Source organism: Impatiens glandulifera, chromosome 8, assembly GCF_907164915.1.
Source record: "Impatiens glandulifera chromosome 8, dImpGla2.1, whole genome shotgun sequence".
Taxonomy (NCBI): domain Eukaryota; kingdom Viridiplantae; phylum Streptophyta; class Magnoliopsida; order Ericales; family Balsaminaceae; genus Impatiens; species Impatiens glandulifera.
The window spans coordinates 24641767-24663922 of record NC_061869.1 but is presented as its reverse complement, the minus strand read 5'-3'; positions in this window follow the sequence as shown (position 1 = coordinate 24663922).

Genomic DNA, 22156 nt, shown 5'->3' with positions numbered 1-22156 from the left:
CTAATAGAATTAGACTCACGTCTAATTACAATAACCATTAGACGGTACGTCTAACTCCACTGTGTTAGACTACACGTCTAATTTCGGTTCTACCTCAGACCTGTCTGAAGGAGTTAGACGCATGTCTAACTTTCATTAATTAGACTACACGTCTAATTATCCAATAACCATTAGACAGTACGTCTAACTCCACTAAGTTAGACTACACGTCTAATTCCGGTTCTACCTCAGACTTGTCTGAAGGAGTTAGACGCACGTCTAACTTTCACTAATTAGACCACACGTCTAATTATCCAATAACCATTAGACGGTACGTCTAACTCCACTAAGTTAGACTACACGTCTAATTCCGGTTCTACCTCAGACTTGTCTGAAGGAGTTAGACACACGTCTAACTTTCACTAATTAGACCACACGTCTAATTATCCAATAACCATTAGACGGTACGTCTAACTCCACTAAGTTAGACTACACGTCTAATTCCGGTTCTACCTCAGACTTGTCTGAAGGAGTTAGAAGCACGTCTAACTTTCACTAATTAGACCACACGTCTAATTATCCAATAACCATTAGACGGTACATCTAACTCCACTGAGTTAGACTACACGTCTAATTCCGGTTCTACCTCAGACTTGTCTGAAGGAGTTAGACGAACGTCTAAATTTCACTAATTAGACCATACGTCTAATTATCCAATAACCATTAGACGGTATGTCTAACTCCACTTAGTTAGATTACACGTCTAATTCTGGTTCTACCTCAGACTTGTCTAAAGGAGTTATACGCACGTCTAACTTTCACTAATTAGACCACACGTCTAATTATCCAATAACCATTACACAGTACGTCTAACTCCACTAAGTTAGACTACACGTCTAATTCTGGTTCTACCTCAGACTTGTCTGAAGGAGTTAGATGCACGTCTAACTTTCACTAATTAGACCACACGTCTAATTCCGAACAAATTAGACTATTCGTCTAATTGTAAATATATTAGACTATACGTCTAACTCTGGTGAGTTAGACTGTACGTCTAATTTCGAGTATCTATTAGACCATCTGTCTAATTAAAAGTCTATTAGACTACACGTCTAACTGCGGTGAGTTAGACGGTACGTCTAATTCCGAACACATTAAATTCACGTCTAATTTTGTGTATTCATTAGACTTACGTCTAATTCTTTGCATTCATAAGACTACACGTCTAACTCCGATGAGTTAGACTGTACGTCTAATTCTATGCATTCATTAGACTACACGTCTAACTCCGATGAGTTAGACTGTACGTCTAATTCTATGCATTGATAGCCAAAATCGGTCTAATGATTCTCATTAGAGCCAAGTCTTATGAAATATTGTTTCAATATACCTACATCAAAACTAATAAGTCATTTCATCATCAAAATCTCATTGGTTAAATTATTTCAACACTTAGTCAAAATAATTTGACCAAACAATATATATATATATATATATATATATTCTCACATATTTTTTTTAAATGAGCCTCTCATCTCATGACCTTATACTTTCACTTTGATCAATCAAATATTTGATTATTATTATATATTAGTTAGTTAAAAATTTGAACTTATATCGTTAAAATGTCCCGCGTTTATCAAATTTAATGTTGAATTTTAAATATAAAATGTTATTAGTCTAGTTGATTTAAGGATTGTACTTGTTTTTGTTAGATTGTAAGTTTGAATCACATATAGAACTTTAAATTTTATTTTTAACTGTATTATGTATATATAGACAGGTCAACCCACGATCCGACCCAAGTATTCATTTATTCTCACATATATACCCAAATTAACCACAGCTCTCGACCTGACAATTAATCTAGACATTTTAAAAGATAAACATCATTTTATAGGATGAAATGACACAACAAGATAAAAAGAGTTTTTCATTAAATAGATAATTTATTTGAACATGTTCTCTAATCCCAAATCAATCTATATACCATCCTTTCACATCTCTAATATGTTAATATTTAAATTTTTTAATATGTAATTAATGATTTTATAAATATTATTTGGGCATTAGTTATTTCAAAATTAATTTTAATTTAATATTGATCTTTAATTTAATAGCAGGGTTAATTGTAAATTTATACTCAAAAATATAATTTTTGTTTTCTTTAAAAAATGCAATATTCACCGGAAAAAAATATCAGTAGGCTATGGGTAAGTACCAACTACTGTTTTTGTGTATATATAATTAGGAGTAATGATAGGGGGAGCGAAAAAGTTGTAGCGAATGAGGCAGCGAACGACGTGGAATGATGATTAGACTTGATGACTCGGTATTTATTTATTTTTCTTTTTTATATTCATTAATAATTTTCTCTCTCTTCTCATTACTTACATTTTCTCTATTTCTATTAAGTATGACGCATTCAATAGAAAATTCAATTTTTATTATTAAAAAACACTTAATAATTTATTTCATTAAATTTTTATTATTATAAATATATTTTTTTTAAAATTATTGTACATGCCACCCTAAACTCATTTTAATTATTTTTTTTAAAAATAATTTGTTTTATTTTATTTATTAAAAAAAATAAATTTTATTTTTTCAATAATAAAAAAGTATTCAAATTAAAATAAATAATAATTAATTATGTTAATTAAAATTTATATATAAGAGAATAAAAAAAATATTTTTTAATTCAGTTAATTAATTGTATCATCTATTAATTTAATAATATATATATTAATAATAATAAAATAAAAAATTATTAATCGTTTTACTTAATAGATTGATTCTCTTTTTTAAACTCTTGTTATTTTTCTCTCTTTTCTTTTCTTAAAAATCTCTTCTCTTAATTTCCATTCATCTTCTAAGATTTACTAGAAACTCAATCAACTATTGAAGCTCAATCTACCTAAACTATATAAAGGTCAATCAACTACAACAACATTTAACTAGAACACCATGTTATTATTCTCCTAATTAATTATTATTTATTTTAATTTGAGTCATTTTTTTTATTGAAAATAAATTTTATTTCTTTAATAAATAAAAGAAAATAAATTATTAAAAGAAAGAAATAATTAAAATGCGGTTTATAGTGGGAGAAATAATTAAAATTCGGTTTATAGGTTTATAGTTGACATGTAGAATAATTTAAATATATATATATATAATAAAAAATTAAAGAGATAAATTATTAAGTGTTTTTTAATAATAAAAATTAATTTTTTTATTAAATGCAGCATATTTAAGATAAAGAGAGAAAATAAAAGTAATTAGAAGAGAGAGAAAATTATTAATGAATATAAAAAAGAAAAATAAATAAATACCGAGTCATCAAGTCTAATCAACACTCCACGTCGTTCGCTGCCTCATTCGCTACAAATTTTTCGCTCCCCTATCATTACTCTTTGTGTATATATAATTAGGTTTAACATTATATATAATTATTTTTAAAATTTTGGACTCACAACTATAGGAAAAGAATAAAAAAGACCCAAAGTTTTATAAAGCCACTTTCCAACTAGATGAAAGCCCATTTTAAGAGTTATGGGATAAAAATAAGTAACTGGTTTGGGTATATGCTTTACACAATACAAAAGCATATTGAACAAGTAAAAAGAAAGGAAAAAACATTGATTTTTGCATATTCTTCTTTTATCAAATTCACCATTGGACGATCAAATGATATCCGTTTTGATTGAAAAGCAGATTGGTAATTTTTTCTCTAGGTTTTTAACTGTTGGATTAAGGTTTCAGTATAATTAATCTTTGATTTTGAGAAGAAAAAAAATGTGTAAACTTTTTTTATGCCATTTAATCATGTGTTTTTATTCCTTGATTTAAGAAGGTTTCCAAGTAAAAAGATAGTGTATTATTGTATTATTTTCATTTTCATTTTTATTTATGGTTTATTTGTTCCTAAACCTTTTATTAAGTTAGGGAATATTTGTCATTAAAATATTTGATGGCTTGAATTCTAACTATAAATTGTGTATGTTTGTTTGAAAACCATTTTTAAAATTCAAAGCTTAAAAGGCATTTTTTTTTTTTGATTTAGCAATATATTGTTCTTTATCACAATTCAACAACCAAAAGAGTTTATATTTATCATTTATCAATATCTCTATAAACTATGTTTATAGAATTAAGGCTGATTCTTAGAATTATGAGCCCAATCCAAATTTAAATTGTGTGACTTTTAAAATTGTAAATACATTTTTTAAATTGTAAATAATTTAAATTTATCAAATGTCTCAGCAACTATCAACAATTCAAATATGTATCAGAAATCAACAACGAAGATGACAATAAAGGAGTCAGCAAATCCACCTAACCCAGACCAACCTGATTGAGAAGCAAACTGCACAACAAACGGCAACCAGTAGATCCCAATAAAGCTGCCAAAAGAAATCAAAAACCAGAAATAACAGTCAAAGCCAACTATACAACAGAACGTCGCTAGACAATATCGTGTCGTCCGTGCAGATCGGGTCGTGTCGTTTGTGCCTATTGTACCGCACATGCTGATCGTGTCGGGCCGACTGTGCCGAATGCGCTTCCTTTGATTAATAGAATATTGTGTTGTTCGTGCAGATCGGGTTGTGCCGTCTGTGCCTATTATCAAGGGCGAATCCAGGATTTTTTTTTTGACTGGGCTGAAAATTTTATAAGTATTACTAGGGGTGGGTCGGTACGGTATACCTTAGTGTTTTATCTATATACTTTATACCTTACTTAAAATTTAGGTATGCAAAAAATGCATACATTTACCTTATCTTGATTTCGGTATACTTTAATTTCGATATACCTTAATTTCGGTATAAAAAAAATTCATACATTTACCCTATCTTAATTTCGGTATACCTTAATTTTTGTACGGTATCAATATTATACATTTGATACCTAAAAAACATATTAACTTTAAAAAAATCAATCTCATTCATAAGGTAGAGATTGCATTTATTGAATAATATTACAGTACAATTATATTTTGATATTATTCAAAAATTATATTTCTTTAATTAAATTAATATGAAATATATTTAATTATTTCCTTATAAGTATTATATAAATATATAAATATATATTAACTTATAAATACTATTTCGGTATTCGGTATATCTCGATATAACAAAATCTTAAAAATTTCATACCTTTATCGTACCAATAAATTCGACATGGTAACATACCTTACTTTTTTCGGTATACCTTAAAAATGGATATTTTTGATATACTGTGGTACGATATTTTCGATATATCTTTAATATTGGTAATTTTTTCCTCCCCTATGTATTACACTAATATGAGTAATAAGTAAACATATTAATTAAACAGTTCCAAAAATATTTTTACTAAAATAAAATAAATATACGAAACCTAATAAAATATAAGAATACTCGATTTAAAAAAATATATATTAAAACAAAATGAGAAGTTAAATTAATTAAGTTTTAAATAATAAAAAACTAAATATATAAAAAAATATATAAAAAAAATATAGAAGTCTAATTAATGAATTTTAGCTTAATTTTTGTGTGAATGTACATAAAAAGTAAACAAAAAAATAAAAAATAAAAAAAAAATACAAAATTGTGGTAAATGAATAGACACTCCAAATTACGATTATAAAATATTAATGCATATAAATCATTTTATATAACCTTATATTATATAGATTATTATTTTAATCTAACCTTATATTATATAGATTATTATTTTAATCTTTATATTTTATCCTTTTTAATGATATAAATGTAGTTTTATAAATATTATTATTTACATATATAAAGGGTTTGATTTATTTTGTGTAATAATTATTCATTGAAATTATAATTGAAATTATTCATTTACATATATATATATATAAAATATTTTAAAAGATTTATACTGGGCTACAGCACAACGCAGCCCTTAATGTAGCTCCGCCATTGCCTATTATGTCGCCCGTGCCGATCGTGTCGTGCCTCTTATGCCGATCGCACTTCCTTTGATCAATCCTGATTTCAGCACCGATTTATGACTTCCGATTCAAAGACAATATCGTGCCGTCTATGCCGATCGTGTCGAGGATGTGCCTATCGTGCCGCCTGTGCCGATCGCACTTCCTTAAAAATCTTCAGAGTTTTTCTCTCGCTTTCTAAGGTTTCGAATTTAAAATGGGACAACTGATTTCCCCATCTTTTTAATATTACCAAAATGAGATTTGGTATTGGATGCATAGTTTAGCTAATTACTAATGAAATTAATAATTATTTTTTATTCTAGAAAATTAACCTTCAATATATCTATTTTTGTTTTCAGTTAACTCCTCTTAAGTTTGTTTATATTTCCTCAAAAATTTTATATTTGTATAACAAGTAAGCTAACAAAATCAATTTACAAAACAAAAACATATTAACAATTAAAAAAAACATGTCATTACACAAATATAATAAACATTTTATATAAATTTTCAACAAGGATTTACAGTTACATTCATCTAGCTACACTAAAAAACCAAATCGAAAAACTTCTAATAAGATCTAAGCTCACACCCCTATCTCATTTGTTACATCCTTTTTCAGGCTGAAATGACTAATACAAGCAAATACTACAGAAGATGCTAAGAAATGTTCAAAGAATTTAAAATTGGAGTCTGATTTAAAAGCGCACATAGGAGACTTGGGTTGGGCTCAGTAGAAGGGGCGGGTGCTGCTATAAGATTTTCGGAGCAAGCAATGCACGTTGTTCTATATATACCATCGTAGACATCAACTTCTTTAGAAGCTACGCTTACACGGTATTTAAATCTTCGCATGACTCCGATGGAAACTAATTCTGGATAATTTTGAGTGATCTGGAATATGAGAAGAAGAAAGAAGAAAATGAGTGACGGCGGCAAGAGAGAGTCAATGGAAACTGATTCTGGACATTTTTGAGAGATCGAAACTACGGCGGTGGAATATGAGAAGAAGAACGAAGAAAATGATTGACGGCGGTAAGACAGAAGAAAATAATTAGGGTAAAATGATTGTGAGGGTTTCTTTGGTGTGGTCTCCTTTTATAATTAAAATAGTAAGTATAAAATATATTTTAATCCAACATTTTCTAAATATTACAATTGTATCTATTATTTTTTAATTAATCAAAATTAACCACAATCTTATAATAAATTATAAAATACAAATACAATTTTTATAGTACACATTGAACTTGGTTCGCAATATTCAAAATCACGTGTCTTTATTCTGAAAAATTAAATATTTTTGATTTCATACTAAAAATTAAATTATTTTATCACGATTAAATCAAAAAATCGTACATTTTTATCGAGTATATCGTATAAATTAAGGGTATAAACAAATCAAGATGATCGTGAGTAGCTCGGTCAAAGCTCGACTCAAACTCAATTTCACTAAACTCAAATCGAGTTTGCGTAACAAGATATATTATAATATATATATATATATATATATATATATATATATATATATATATATATATATTATTGAAATTCTAAAAAAATTTAGCATAACTTGTTTCCAAACTCTTCATCTCAATACCTTCTTCTCTCCAACTAATCATCTTCTCCTTCATCTTTTCTCCCTTACAATGAAAAGGAAAATCGATCGTACACTCTTCATCTTCCATAATTCAGTAGGTGTAGATCGATCTCGAGTAAAATATGTAATTTTAATTAATAAAAATTAATTTTCAAGTTCGAACTCGAGTAGATCGAATTTTGAACGAGACGAGTACGAGTATATATAAATTTCGGTACTCGATCGAGTTTGAGTATATATAATAAAAAACGTGTTCAAATCGAATAGTATATATGGTACTCGACCCATCTACACCCCTAAATGAGACTATCTAGTTAGACTCTATTTTCGCACATTAACAACTATTTGAATAATACACACTATGATCATATCAATTATGAATAAAAATTCTAAGATTAAGATTAGATGTTTGATTTTGATTTGGAATTTTGATTAACGCATCTTATATTTTAATAAATAATTGATTAAATATTTTTATTGTTACGAACAAATAATATGGTTAGTTGATTGATAAGTAATTAAAAAATGTTGTTCTTATAGATATGATGAATTATTGACATGTGTTACATTTCAAAAGAGGAGATTCAAACTAAATTATAAACTTTAAGTCATATATAATCAACTGCAACTCCATTTGAGTGGTCAGTCCAAAGAGTCTACCTATGTGACAATAGAGTAACGTGTACAATCCAACAACTCTTAATAAACCCTCATTTGATTTCGTATATAAAACTGATTGATATTAATATTGATGATGATACGATATGATATGTTAAACTTTAATTTATTTTTTTTTGTATAGATTAAATTCTCTCATTAATATTGTGTACTACTTTTAATCAATGATATAAAATAAAATCATTTAAATAACTTAGATTAATTTTCTTATATCCTGCCACAATAAACAAAGTTATGGAGTCAAGAATGGTAAAAAAATTATGTTTCAATTTTGATATAGACTTTTTTATGTAAACAAAACCAATGAGACCTAAGTTCCAAAAAGGATTTAATAGTACTAGCTATATGCCATGTACAATTAATATTAACCCTCTTACAATTACGACTTATCTTTAAATCCATTGACAATGAAGCTTGATTGTTGTTTGATTAATTTTGAAATTTTTTTTTTTTTTTTTTTAAATATTTATTTAATAAAAAAAAGTTCATAATAATTTATACGAGTATAATTCACTATCAATATTCAAAATTGCTATATAAGAGATTATAAGTGATAATTCAATTATCACTAATAATATTTTAAATTAAAGGGGGAGATTTTGGTTGAACATCACGTCTTTTTATTTAAAATTTATATTTTTTTTTATTAATATTTTAACAAATAAAGAAAATCTATTAATAAGAGAATTAATAAAATAATGTTTGATTATATTTAAATTTAGAGAGAAAAAAAAGTTAAAAATAAATTATAAGATAATGTTTAAATGTGTATACATTCAATTAGAATTATATTTTCAACTTTATAAGAACCTAAATTGAATCAAAATTCAGTTATTTTTATATAATTAAAATTGATAAATAGGATCATGGAATTGAAATTTATCAATTCCTCGTTCAATTCAAGGGATAAAAATGGTCTTATAGACCAAAAATTATAAATTAGCCTTTTAGTAAAACACTCTAAGTTAAAATAAATGTGGGTGTTAATTAAATTGACAAGAAAAAATATAAAATCAAACATAAATATTATAGTAATTTTTGTACAATAAAGACATTTTATTTAATAAAATATATATTACTGTAATCTCTGTACAGTCAAAATTTGATCTTGTTAACATTATTCTAGAACAATTGTTTTGATCCACAATAATTAAATTTATAAAATTAATTATAATTTAAATTTTTATTTGAATTATATTTATTTAATTTAAATGTTATTAATCGGTTGAAAAAAATTAAATATAAAATAATAATATTTTTTTATGATTTTATTAAAGTTTAGAAAAATAAATTATAATAATAAATAATAAACCATTATTTTTATAAATATAATATTTTAATAATAAATATTAAATTATATAATTTGATATATTATGTATATAATAATATAATAATATAAAAATAAATAAAATTACATGATTAATCTTGTAACTATAACAATATATTTATTATAGGATATATATTAACTAATGCCTAATATTATAACTTTTCTTTTATATTATAATATATTATTTTTTTTTATCTAGGTGGAATATTAATAATTTAAGTTTGAGTGTAGGTTGAGTTTAAACAACTTAATAATTAAAATTTTTTCCCACAAAAATCTAATTTTAAATTAAGTGAATATGTATAATAAAAAGGTAAAGAAGTAAAATATATTAAAATCTTTATATAAATAATAAAAAATTTAAGAAAAAGAAATTATTAAATAACATTTACAATTTAAAATTAAATAAAGTTAAATTAACTAGTATGGATTCAGTGTATTTACTTTATTATATATAAATATTATTAAAAAAATAATATTTGAATTGATTTTAATTTATAAAATTAAATTTAATAGGTTTATTTATATTTTTAAATTTATTAAGTATATAAAGTTCTTTAACAAACATTTTTTTACTGTTTTATTTCATTTTTTTAATTAATAATATATTAAATATATATATATATATATATATATATATATATATTTATTGATATTTTTCCTTTTAAACTTTTCATTCAAAAATATTATTTTAAATATTAAATGTCTTATTATTTTTTTTTATAATAATAAAAAAAAAAGTTGATTACTCAAAACTTAACATATTTAGTTAAATATATTTTTAAATTTCTTTTCTAATTTATATATATATTTTACATGTATATAGGAACATTATAAATTAAAATAACAAATATTAATTATATTTTATGGATTATATATATATATATATATATATATATATATATATATATATATATATATATATATATATATATATATATATATATATAAAATTAACAATTTTAATATTAAAAAAAATTATTATTAAAATATCTTGCACCCACATATATCATCTAAATTATCTTTTAATCAATCATTATTAACCCTATTTATACTCAATTTCGTTCATACTTAAGTATTCAACTATATCTTTTGACTTTTGCTCCCTCCATGGAAGATTTTTGTCTTCAATGGTGCATTTTTAAATATTTTATTATACCTTTCGGCATGAACTTATGCTCTAAATCACCCTATGTGGACGAACCCTTAAGTTTCTCACCAATGTTTGCTTTACTCAAGCCAACATTCTCATCATTCAATTACACTTTTCGGCATGAACTTATGCTCTAAATCACCCTATGTGGACGAAATCTTAGGTTTTCTCACAAATGTTTACGTTACTCAAGTCCATGTTATCTCTTCCGCTTCATCTATCAATATTCATGCACCCACATATAATAATTATTTTTAAAGGGATTCGAACCCTAGTATTAAGTATGAAATATTAACATTTTAACTGCTAAACCACCTATAATTTTTTAAAATATTTTATAATTTTGTGTATAAGACACATTGAGAACATATTTTAAAATTATTGTAATTTTGTTGTTGTTGAATTTATTTTGTAATCTATGTTTTTCGTGTGCATCCCAACATTTCCAACATTCGATATATATTACATTTTTATTTTTATTTTTAACCGTTTCAAATTTATGGCCGGGTCAACCCACGATCTAACTCAAGTATCCATTTACTCTCACATATATATCAAAATTAACCACAACTCTCGACCCGAAAAAATCAAATTAAGTAATATTATATATATATATATTATAAATGTCGCGCGTTCATCAAATTTTATTTAGAATTTAAATATAAAATCTTATTAGCTTAGTTGTTTAAAAGGTTGTATTTGTTTTTGTTACGTTACAAATTCGAAACATACATATACCATTTTTAATTTTATTTTTAACCATTTCAAGTTTATGGCGGGTCAACTCACAATCCGACTCAAATATTCATTTACTCTCACATATATATCTAAATTAACCACATTATATATAGAGAGATATGCGTCATATTTTTAAGGTGACATCTGCAATGCTGCATCATCACTACCGCATTAGTTATAAATTTTCTGATTCCCCTATCATTACTCTTAAAAAAACATTTTCATAAAATTATTTCAATAGTAAAAAATAATAAAATGTTATAAACAACTAAAAACACATTAGAACATTCCATGAATCTTATTATTTACTTTTCGCATTATTCTTTTTAATTTAGAAAGTTAGTACGATCTCTCATAGTGAGAATTGATTCAACTTAAGACCATTATAGTGAGAATCAAACTCGTAAAATTTAATTTCTTAATCTCGGTTCTTAACATTTAAATTATTCTAATGGGTAAAATTTAACCTATTTAATTGTATTTATTGTTAGAGAAATAACACATTTTAAGCATAAAAATAATAATTAGTCTTAAAAAGACATCCAACTTTTGTAACCACATGTTATTAATGACATTTGTTAGATTAAAGTCGTTAATTAACTTAGAATAATTAATCGATGTTATAAAACTATCGGGTATTGATAATTTAGTTTAAATAATAAAAAAATGAGAAATTGTTGGGTTAAAATCGGTTATCAATTTAAGTACACTAAATAAGACTAAGTTATGTCACATTGTGTTTGTGCATGACTAACTTAGAAGAAAGCGTAGCTGAATTGCTATCCAGGTTCGGTTAGAAATAAATATGCGATTCCGGCTATTAATTTGCTATCTAGGTTCGACTAGAAATAAAGAAGCACTTCCAGCTATTTATTGTCCATCCAAGTTCGGCTATAAATGAGGATCCGCGACTGGCTATTTATCTATCTATCCAAGTTCGGCTATTTAATTAAAGATACGCGCCCGGCTAGAAGTCTCGGCTATCCAGAATGAATTCCCTATTCGACTATTCATTTATTAAGCGCTTCCGGTTACTTGTAAATTTCGGCTACTCAATTCATTAAGTATCTTTAGCTGGCGCTTTCGGTTACTTACATGTGAAAGTAACTGATGCATATTCCCAGCTCATATGCGGAATCCGTTATGCGCAGTCTGACATAGCGGATGTACTAATCGAATAAAAGAATGCCACATTATCATTCCAGTACACCACAATCAAGAATATTCTGCGCACAATCCTCCTTCAGTACGATCAGTTTTCAATGGATATTTTCTGTGGCATTATTTTGGAGCTCATCCAACTGAAAGAGGACATGTGTCCATTGAAGCAAATTTGTTCATACGAAGATAACATGAGTCAAACATTCATTTTCATTTAAATAGTTAAACATTTATTTAATTTATAATTAATATATATATATATATATACTTAATTTATATCATTTAAAAAATTATTTATTAAATTATAGTTTATAATTAAATACATTAAAATTATAAATTATATGTATAGGGTTGTAAGTACTAAAGTGTTACCGACCCAATTTATAAATTTTAAAATAATTATACTGAATAAATTTTATTAATATAATTAAAATTAAGGTCAAAACACAATTAAATAATTAATTAAATTAATTATTATAATAGTTAAATTCAAATTAATTAAAATAATGGTTAAAAAATAATAAAATAATTTAAAATAAATGTTATATTCATTTTATCTCAAATTAATTTCAAGGAATCATAAGAAATTAAAATAAATAATTTAGGATAAATCTTATATCTATTTTATACCAAATAAATTATTTATTAAATCCTAAAAATACACGAATAATAAAATAAATAGGTAAAATAAATGACATATTTATTAAAAAAATATTTGGTATATTTTGTAGATTAAAACAAAGGCAAAGGGATGAAAGAAAAATTAATTTCAATCAAGCCTTAAGCCTGAAAATGGAGCGTGATGTGCAGCTGCCAAAATCAAGAGGATTCATTGCAGCATACCCTACAACCATTGGATAAGCGTTGGAAACTCATCGAACGCACGAGAGCCAGCCGCGTCGCCCACTCTAACAAAATAGTCGCGCCTTTGTGAAGTAGTGGAACTACTAACGTGCGCCTCAACGTCGTTAGCCCAAACACAATAGAATGAACAAGCGTAGACAAAATGCGGACGAAATGCCCAGGCATCCGCGCTTTGGCCCGAAATGACGTTGTTTCTCTCCTAGTTTGTCTTCTTCCCCGCAAAGAACAACAATGATGATTAAATGAGATATTTTATTTCTCAAAGATGGAACTTCGACATTAATCCACCATATCGGCTAATTCAAAAAATAAAATGATCACCCTACCCCTATGATCATTTCACCTACGATCATAGGCCTCATCATGGTCTAATTGATCAAGCTGAATGAAGAATGGACAAAACATCATTGATGGCTTTTGACTGAAATTTAATCCATTTGGTCGATTAACCGACCATGTGAGGCTATAAATAGGCTTCTCTAGGCAAACTAAAGGCAAGAAATCCAATCTCAAGCCTTCAATCACTCTCAAGGGGAAATTTGTCAATAGAATTTTCAAGATTTCTTTTGAAAATTTCGTATAAGACTGTAAATCTCGAATACATGCATTCACATAGCTTCTAAAAAAGTTTACGAGTATTCTCCAAATCACAGTAAACTTCTAATCAAACTATAATTCGATTTACAAGTTTAAATAAAAAATTTTACATTTCAGTTCGATCAATTTCATATAATGATTGATTGTCTGATTTTTTTATTGGAAAACGATCTTAAGATCATTTGTACGCTTTTTATCAAAACAAAACCGGATTAATCAACATAATCAGAAAAACCCATATTTAATTTTGATTTTTTTTTTAAAATCGTGTTTATGTTTTTGAGTTATTACTCAAAAACAACAAACTAGAAACCTTTCTAATATGTTTCTAAAGATATTATAAACATATCCAAACCAATTCCATATAATCCTGATCATGTTTGATCAAGACCGAGGATCATTAGCCCATGACCGAAAGCTCCTCGCATCCAACCGAGGATCCTTAGCCCATGATTGAGAGCCTTCCGCACCCGACCGAGAGCTCCTCACATACGACTGAGGATTCCTAACCTAGGACCAAGAGCTCCTCGCACGCCAACAAGGAATCAAACACCCAACTGAGGATCCTTAGCCCATGACCTAGAGCCTCCCGCACCCGACCAAGAGCCTCATGCACCTCTACCGAGAGCTCCCACACCTCGACCGAAGGATCTCGTCCTAGGACCTAGGTTTTAGCCCAGGACCAAGGAAAACAACACCTTAGAACAAAAGGATCGGCTTATGACCTGTTAGGTTGAGATTTTAAATTTTTAAATTTATTTTTTTAATTTTGGAGCCCCAAACATTTTTCTTAAAATCTAAAAAACATAAAAACATTTTCAATTTTTTTAGAATATTTTCATAAAAAATATTTTGATAATGTCCTATTTGTGATTTATTTTTAGATCTTTAAACCTTAAATTAATATTTTTCAGTTACTTTTCTCAGTAACCATCGACATCAATCTCAACTACTATCATTTAAATATTATCTACAATTTCAATGAAAATAAATACATGCATGTCAAAGAATTGAAGAATAATTGGTTAAATACAACGTAATGAAACCAATTTTTCAAAGTCAAGACTTTATAAAATAGAGACCGTTTTCAACAAATACAAAGGATATAGTACGAAAGCACTTTCCAATTATCACCAAACATCAAACTTAAAATAATCTATATTCAAATATACGTAAAATTAAAAATCAATTGGAGACTCTTTCATCAAATAAATAATCTTTTAAATTAATTATTTTAAATTAATTTAAAATAATGATTTCTTTAATCAATTTGATTATTTTGAATTTAAAATATTATGTGAATATGATAAAAAAATTTAATTACTGTCATAATTAATTTTAAAATGTCGGGACATATTTTTATAAGGTTTTTAATATAATATTTTATTAAAAGGATTTTTGACACGCAAACCGAGGTTAAATTAAGGGAGCGCTCAATTGTTAATAGAACCAGACAAAACACTCTGCATTCGCGTTTTCCCTCAAAACGACGTCATTTTGCGTCTGGTTCATTATCCTCAATGCGATCTTTAGAGGGATAAAGACGATTCCCATATTTAATTTCTTAAAGATGGAATTAAACCGTTAGTCAATCTTTCTGACTAATTCAAAAGGTGAAATGATCACCCTACTTCGGTGATCATTTACCCTACATAATTAGGCATAATCAAAGTCTATTTCAGCAAGTTAAATCAAGAACAACCAAAACGTCATTAATGGCTTTTGGATGATTCGATTCACTTGAAGCCTCCACCTACTTAAGAAGACTATAAATAGCCTCCCTCAACACTTATGAAGTTTAGAGATTAGATCTCAAGCCTCAAATCGAAAGAAATCGAAAAATCCACTATTAAAGCAAAAAACTTCTAATTTAGGCTCCCAAAAGCTTCCCTAAGGTCTAATGAGTGTTCTCCAATCATTGATATGCTTCCAATCATCCTTTAATTCATATTTCCAATTTGAATTTGAAATTATTATATTTTAGTTGTCATAATATTGTATGTTGTCTAATTGTTGAATTTTATGATTAAAAATTGGTCCCAAAATCATTTCCAAGCTTTTGTTTGTTAATTTGTAGTGTAACTTACAGGAGTTTTTTTTATTATTATTATCAATTGTTATGATAATTTAATATTATTATTAACAAATTGAAAAACCATGTAAGGTTAGTATTAAATTGTAAATTCCTTAAATATTTTTGGCAAACAACTACTTCATAATGAAGAGGAAACGTCAAGGTAAATAAAAATGCAAGCAATGTCAACCGTTATATCAATTGATGATTTTATTTAATGGTTTAACTTTTCAACGATATAAAATTCTTTATTCTCTAATTCATTCAATCATCTATTCTATATAAGATATATCATTATATATTTCTCACTTTAGAACTCCAAATGTATTCTCCTTATTTTGTGAGTGTTCTTTGAATTTTTTGCCCGATATTTTCTGTTCAAACTCAGTGATAGTTTAGGTACGTTGGTCAGTTCGATGCATAGTGATTCTAGTGCAGAATCACTACTAGATTCGTTGTACCCTGAGAGATAACCATCTGCGAAAAGCTGTTTAGCACAAACAGGAGACGATAAATTTACTTTTAGGAAAATGTGTCTAACACATGCCTCGAATCAACCTCTAAATCGGTGATTTCATTCTTCGTATATTTCATTTTATTTTATTTATTTATAACATCAATATATTATATATTTTCTGTTTATTTAAATAAAATAATACTAACACTTGGCTCGACTCGTTTACACTCTATCTTTAACCTTGTCAAAACCAAAATGGCAGGTTTTGGTTTTCGGCTATGAGGATCCAAACACAAAACCGAAGACATGGAGAGTTTCATATCCCCATTTAGAACAAGTTTATCATGTTCACATGTCGTCATTCAACCGGGCAATGCCTCGTTGAAAAATGATATTTCCGAATAGAAAAACGAGCTTTTGTCTTCCTTAAGATATGTCAGAGTCGAAACTAGTTGGTTAAAACTTAAAATTAAAATCCAAAACTTGTTAGAAAAATTCAAATTCGAGCAAACGTGTCTCAAATACTTAAGATTGGTTTAGAAATAGTCCCAACATCGTTTATAAACAATTGGAATAATTATTGAACAGTCGTTCTTTAGCTGGAATTCAAGAACAACTACTCAATTTTCTGAAATTTTAAAATCTTAATTGTCTATTTCTGATTTAGGTTGATTGATTCAAATTTATTTAGGGAGAAAGCTTGCAAATTATGTTAGGATCAAATTCAAATTATTAAATTGAATGGTCATGTGGTACTTAAGAACACATAAACTAAAATATGAAAAATTTAACTTTTGTTCACAACATGAATCACGGCATGAATGATTTCTTAGAGTGAGTTGGAGAATACTCCAAAACTCTTGTTAAAGTTTTTGAATAAACCATAATCAATTTTATAAGCTTTGTACAAAGTTTTCTAAAGACTAAAAAACTTAAAGGAATTTTAATGATAGAATATTGATGGAGGATGATTAATGACTTGAGGCTTGTCTTCTTCTCTTTGTCTAAACTAGGGATCTTTTTATTAAGGATGACAATTTGAAACCGCCCCGCGAAAACCAAACCGATTTGCCCCATTTGGGACGGTTTTTTCCCGAAATCGAACGGGGATTAGGCAGGGATGGTATTTGTGTTCCCCGTCCCGCCCCACCCTGATTTCACTCCAATTCTGCCCCAAACACCATAAACATAATTAAATATATTAAATCACCAATATATTTATTTATTAACTGTATTGTATTTTATAAGAGTAGTAAGGTTATTTCTTTATAATAATATAAAATTTTAATATATTATAATATATATTATATTAAAAAATTCGTTTATATAATTTTTATTTATTTAAAAAAAAACTTATTAATGGTGCCCCGCGGGATTCCCTGAAACCGAAAAAATCGAATGGGGCGGGGATGGTATTAAAAAAATCCACAAAATTAAAACGGTACGGGGATGATAAATGCATTCCCCGCCCCGAACTGTCCCATTGTCATCCCTACTTTTTATAGCTAGTCTGAGCCACCAGATTGCTTAAATTATTCCAATTTTGGACCAAAACCATCAATGACAACAAGTTGTTCACTCAAATTATATCATTTTCGTTAAGTAAGATGGCCTAGAATCATAGGGGAAATGATCACACGACTATTGTGAAAATTTTCCCTTTTGAATTTCATCATTTGGTCAAATTTTGACGAAGATAAGTTAGTCCGCGTCTTGTCTATTATCCGTTCACGTTTAGCATCGCGTGACTTTTCATATGGCTAGTTGACTGCATGCTTGGGCTCCGCGTGGCCTATGACTTTCATTTAGGCAAAAACAACTTTGGCCTGATTTGAGCTTCTCCTTCTCTTTTATTTTATTTTTGTTTACGTACATAAAAAAAAAACACACAATCAATTAATAGACAATAAAATTCATTTTTGCCTATTTTATTTATTATTATTTTTTTTTTATTTTACAGCTTCTTTTTAATAATTTTGAGATTTAAATAGTTATAAATTTTTTTTCTAAATAATTATTTAATATATTTAAACCCTAAATTTTAATTATTATGGGATTATTAAAACAACATTTTTTTTCAAAATACAACATTTTTCCTAAATATTATTATTTTGACTTTTATTTTAATTATTTTGGATTTAATGAATATAATATTTATCCAAAATAATTATTTAACTTTGCCTTTTATTTAATTATTTTAGATTTAATGAATATAACATTTATTCAAATAATAATTTAATTTTTTTTTATCTTTTGATGAGTCTAAAATATATAAAAACTATTTTAATGGATTGAGATTATTTGAATGTTTCTATAAATTGTGTGAGTCAATTTTTAATGTCACAACTAGGAATTGTTTCCAATGCTTATTTTGTCAATAGTTGGTAAACTTTGTATATGCCTAAAATCGTCCATAATGAGAAATCAACTCGTATTGCAATTTATTCCATGTCTTATCTTACTCTTGAATTCTGAGGGGCATGACTAACCAAAATGGTAGGTCATGCTCGAATTTACTTCTACAGATGTCAAATAAATTGATTGGTTGAGAGACCGAATCAGATCGAGCTCGTCTCCAAGATCGACCTATACCAACTTGACTTTTCAAAATTCGTCACCTAATTTACTCCTTAAAAAATTAGAAAATACTTATTTTATTATTTTATCAATTCATTCTAGATTTGGTGCTCGGTTAAATGTGGAAAAGGGCTTTTATGATATGATTCACACAGCCGTCCAAATGGATGTTCTTAACTCTGGAAATAAATGGTCTTGTAAAACATTAATTTTTTACACTTTATTTGATAATCCAAAACCTAAGAATGCTTCTACGTTTGAGAGAACATTTTTAGACTACGTCTAGACGACCATGTCCGATGTGTTCCTAAATATGCGTTTAGAGTATCCATGATAAAATATAAGGCTAAAAAAATTATATAATGCCATATATGTCGACTGAGAGGACAAAAATAAGTATAATATTAAATTATTCTAATGCTCGATATGAATATATTGAATGGTCAAATAAAATATAATAATCGTCGGAATTTTTCTCGTTATGTTTTGGTCATAATACTCAAATTATTTGTCTAAGAACTTTGGAAAAATAGAGAAAATATTTCAAATGAATCTTAAAATCGTAATAATTACTAATTTTGTTTAGAAAAATATTTTACACCATTTTTATTTTTTTTCCAGATTTTTAGAAAATCATTTGAGGCGTTTAAAATAGAAAATGGAACAAATAATTAAAATATCCAAACAAACTGGAGTTTAAACTTGTTTGGGTTTAGGATTGGATCAGACGAGAAATTTAAACGACTTGGTGTGAAGACTTGGTTTCAAGGCAAAAGACTAGAAGAGGTGAGGATTTCAAATCCCCATGCTAAAGTTTTTTTTTAACTAGAGCCATCACTCCCAAGTTACTTGTTCGATTCTCTAGATATCCATGTATTCTTTTGGTTGTCCAGGAGCACATATGACGCTTCTTCCCTCAACTGGTGTTCCGCATGATCATGTTACGCTCCTCCAAGTTGAAAACTAAAGTCATCAATCATCTCCTAGTAGCATTTGGAACATGCTCATATCATTCTCGATCCATCAATGATTAGGGAAGACCCTCATTGGAGTACGACCAAAGATTCAAGAACATCATTGGATAAATAGAAATTATTGATTTCGTGAATGAAAATGAGTTCGAAGACCTCTCTACTCTTCCTTAAGGCGTAGGGTGTATGAATCAATCGACCTCAACATATTTCAATCAAGTTTTGGCTCTCTCTTCTTGTTTAAATCCCATTATAGTTCAATTTTAAATTGATTTAAATCGATTTCGAATGATGTGTAGATCAGTTCCGGATCATCCATATCGAGCGTGGGCCCGACAACGAGGATCTAATATTCTTGGATTTGAAGATTAAATTAGGCGAATATTGTTTAGATTAATTTAATTTTTTTAAAATTAAAAGAGTACTAACATCACACCCTATAATCATCCCCGCTTAAGCTCAAAACGCTTCTAGATTGAATCTGTAGGTTAATTTATTAAATCGTAGTATTAATCACATTTAAAACATGTCTACGCAATTTAATTGAAACATCACACATAAAATAAACAGCCAAAAACTTAAATTCCTAAAATAATAAAATCAACTAAGAACTCATGCTATAACATGAATTGAAACTTATAAAGGGTATAGAAAAGATCCTAGGAATTCTTAGCTTATTTTGGATAGACTAGAATTGGATTTAGAACCCTTGCTTGAAAAATTTATAAAATCCAAAAACTTTAATATAGAAGCCTTTATTGCGAATTGATTTACAATATTACAAATATGGTATATTCATGGTACTCAATCTTAGTATAAGGAAATGATATATTCAATACATGGAAACTATATCTCTTGGTATATAATCATGATATTAGGAAATAAGTTTATGAAAATAAATTAGATCTTTTATTATGAAAATATAATTTGGAAATATGATAAGAATATTTTGGAAGCTCTTTGATAGTTTTGGAAAACATATTGATATTGACCTAATTGGGGCTTATTTAAATCTACTGTCGGACACTTTAAAAAGCCAAGTTTTTTCCTTAAGAGCATCGCTTCCTTGTGAGTTGTGTGTGGGTTTTCATTATGACAGAATCATTGTAATACTCCTATAACAATATTGATAATAAATTTGAGAGCCTTTTATTTTTCAAAGTGGATGTATGTATGTTTTGGCCAAATCACTATAAATATCGTGTATGCATTTTTTAGTTGCTTTCTTTCATATTCGCAATTGTTTTTTCAGTTACTTAATCTCCTGATATCCCGATAAGTTTTATCAGAGTGACGTTTTTCAAGAGAAGATGAAGATAAAGAGCTTGAATGACCCTTCAAGGGTTTTTGACAAGTTTTAGGAAGGTTTCCAAAAGATGTCCAAGTTGTAGTTCTTGCTAGTATGAATGTCTGCCAAGTCTGAGGTTGAAAAAGTACGAGATACGCGATGTCCAATGAATAAACCAAGAGGACATATTATAGACAATAGTATGAAAGGAGTTCATAGTGCAAGAATTTTAGCTCATCGTAATGCAAAGGAAGTTGGAACTAAGGGAAAATAAAATTTTCCTTATTGGATCTTTAAAGAATGTCAAAGGGTATCGAGTTTGTTTATAAAAATGTGAAGATAATGTTATGCTAAGTCAAGATGTGAAGTTTTAAAAAACTAAAACACACCCATTTAAGAAACAAATAGTGATTAAAGAGTAATTACAACTCGAGGTGGAAATATGTCATCAAAAGGCACACTTCCAAAGGAGAATTGTCATGGGAGCATTGAAATTTCTTCTAATGTTGGGGAGGAGGATGACCTTGGTGAAGAGGTATCATTGGCCATGGAGGAAGGAAAGAATGGTACACAACAAATCTCGTCAAAAGGTATTTATTGATGACAACATTATCGATATGTTGACAAGGCAATACTTCGGGCCTAATTATAAGATTGCATTGAGTTGGCGGATGATTAAAGATTGGCATATTTCTAGTTAACACACAATATGAATGAAAGACCATAAAGAGAAGCCCAATGG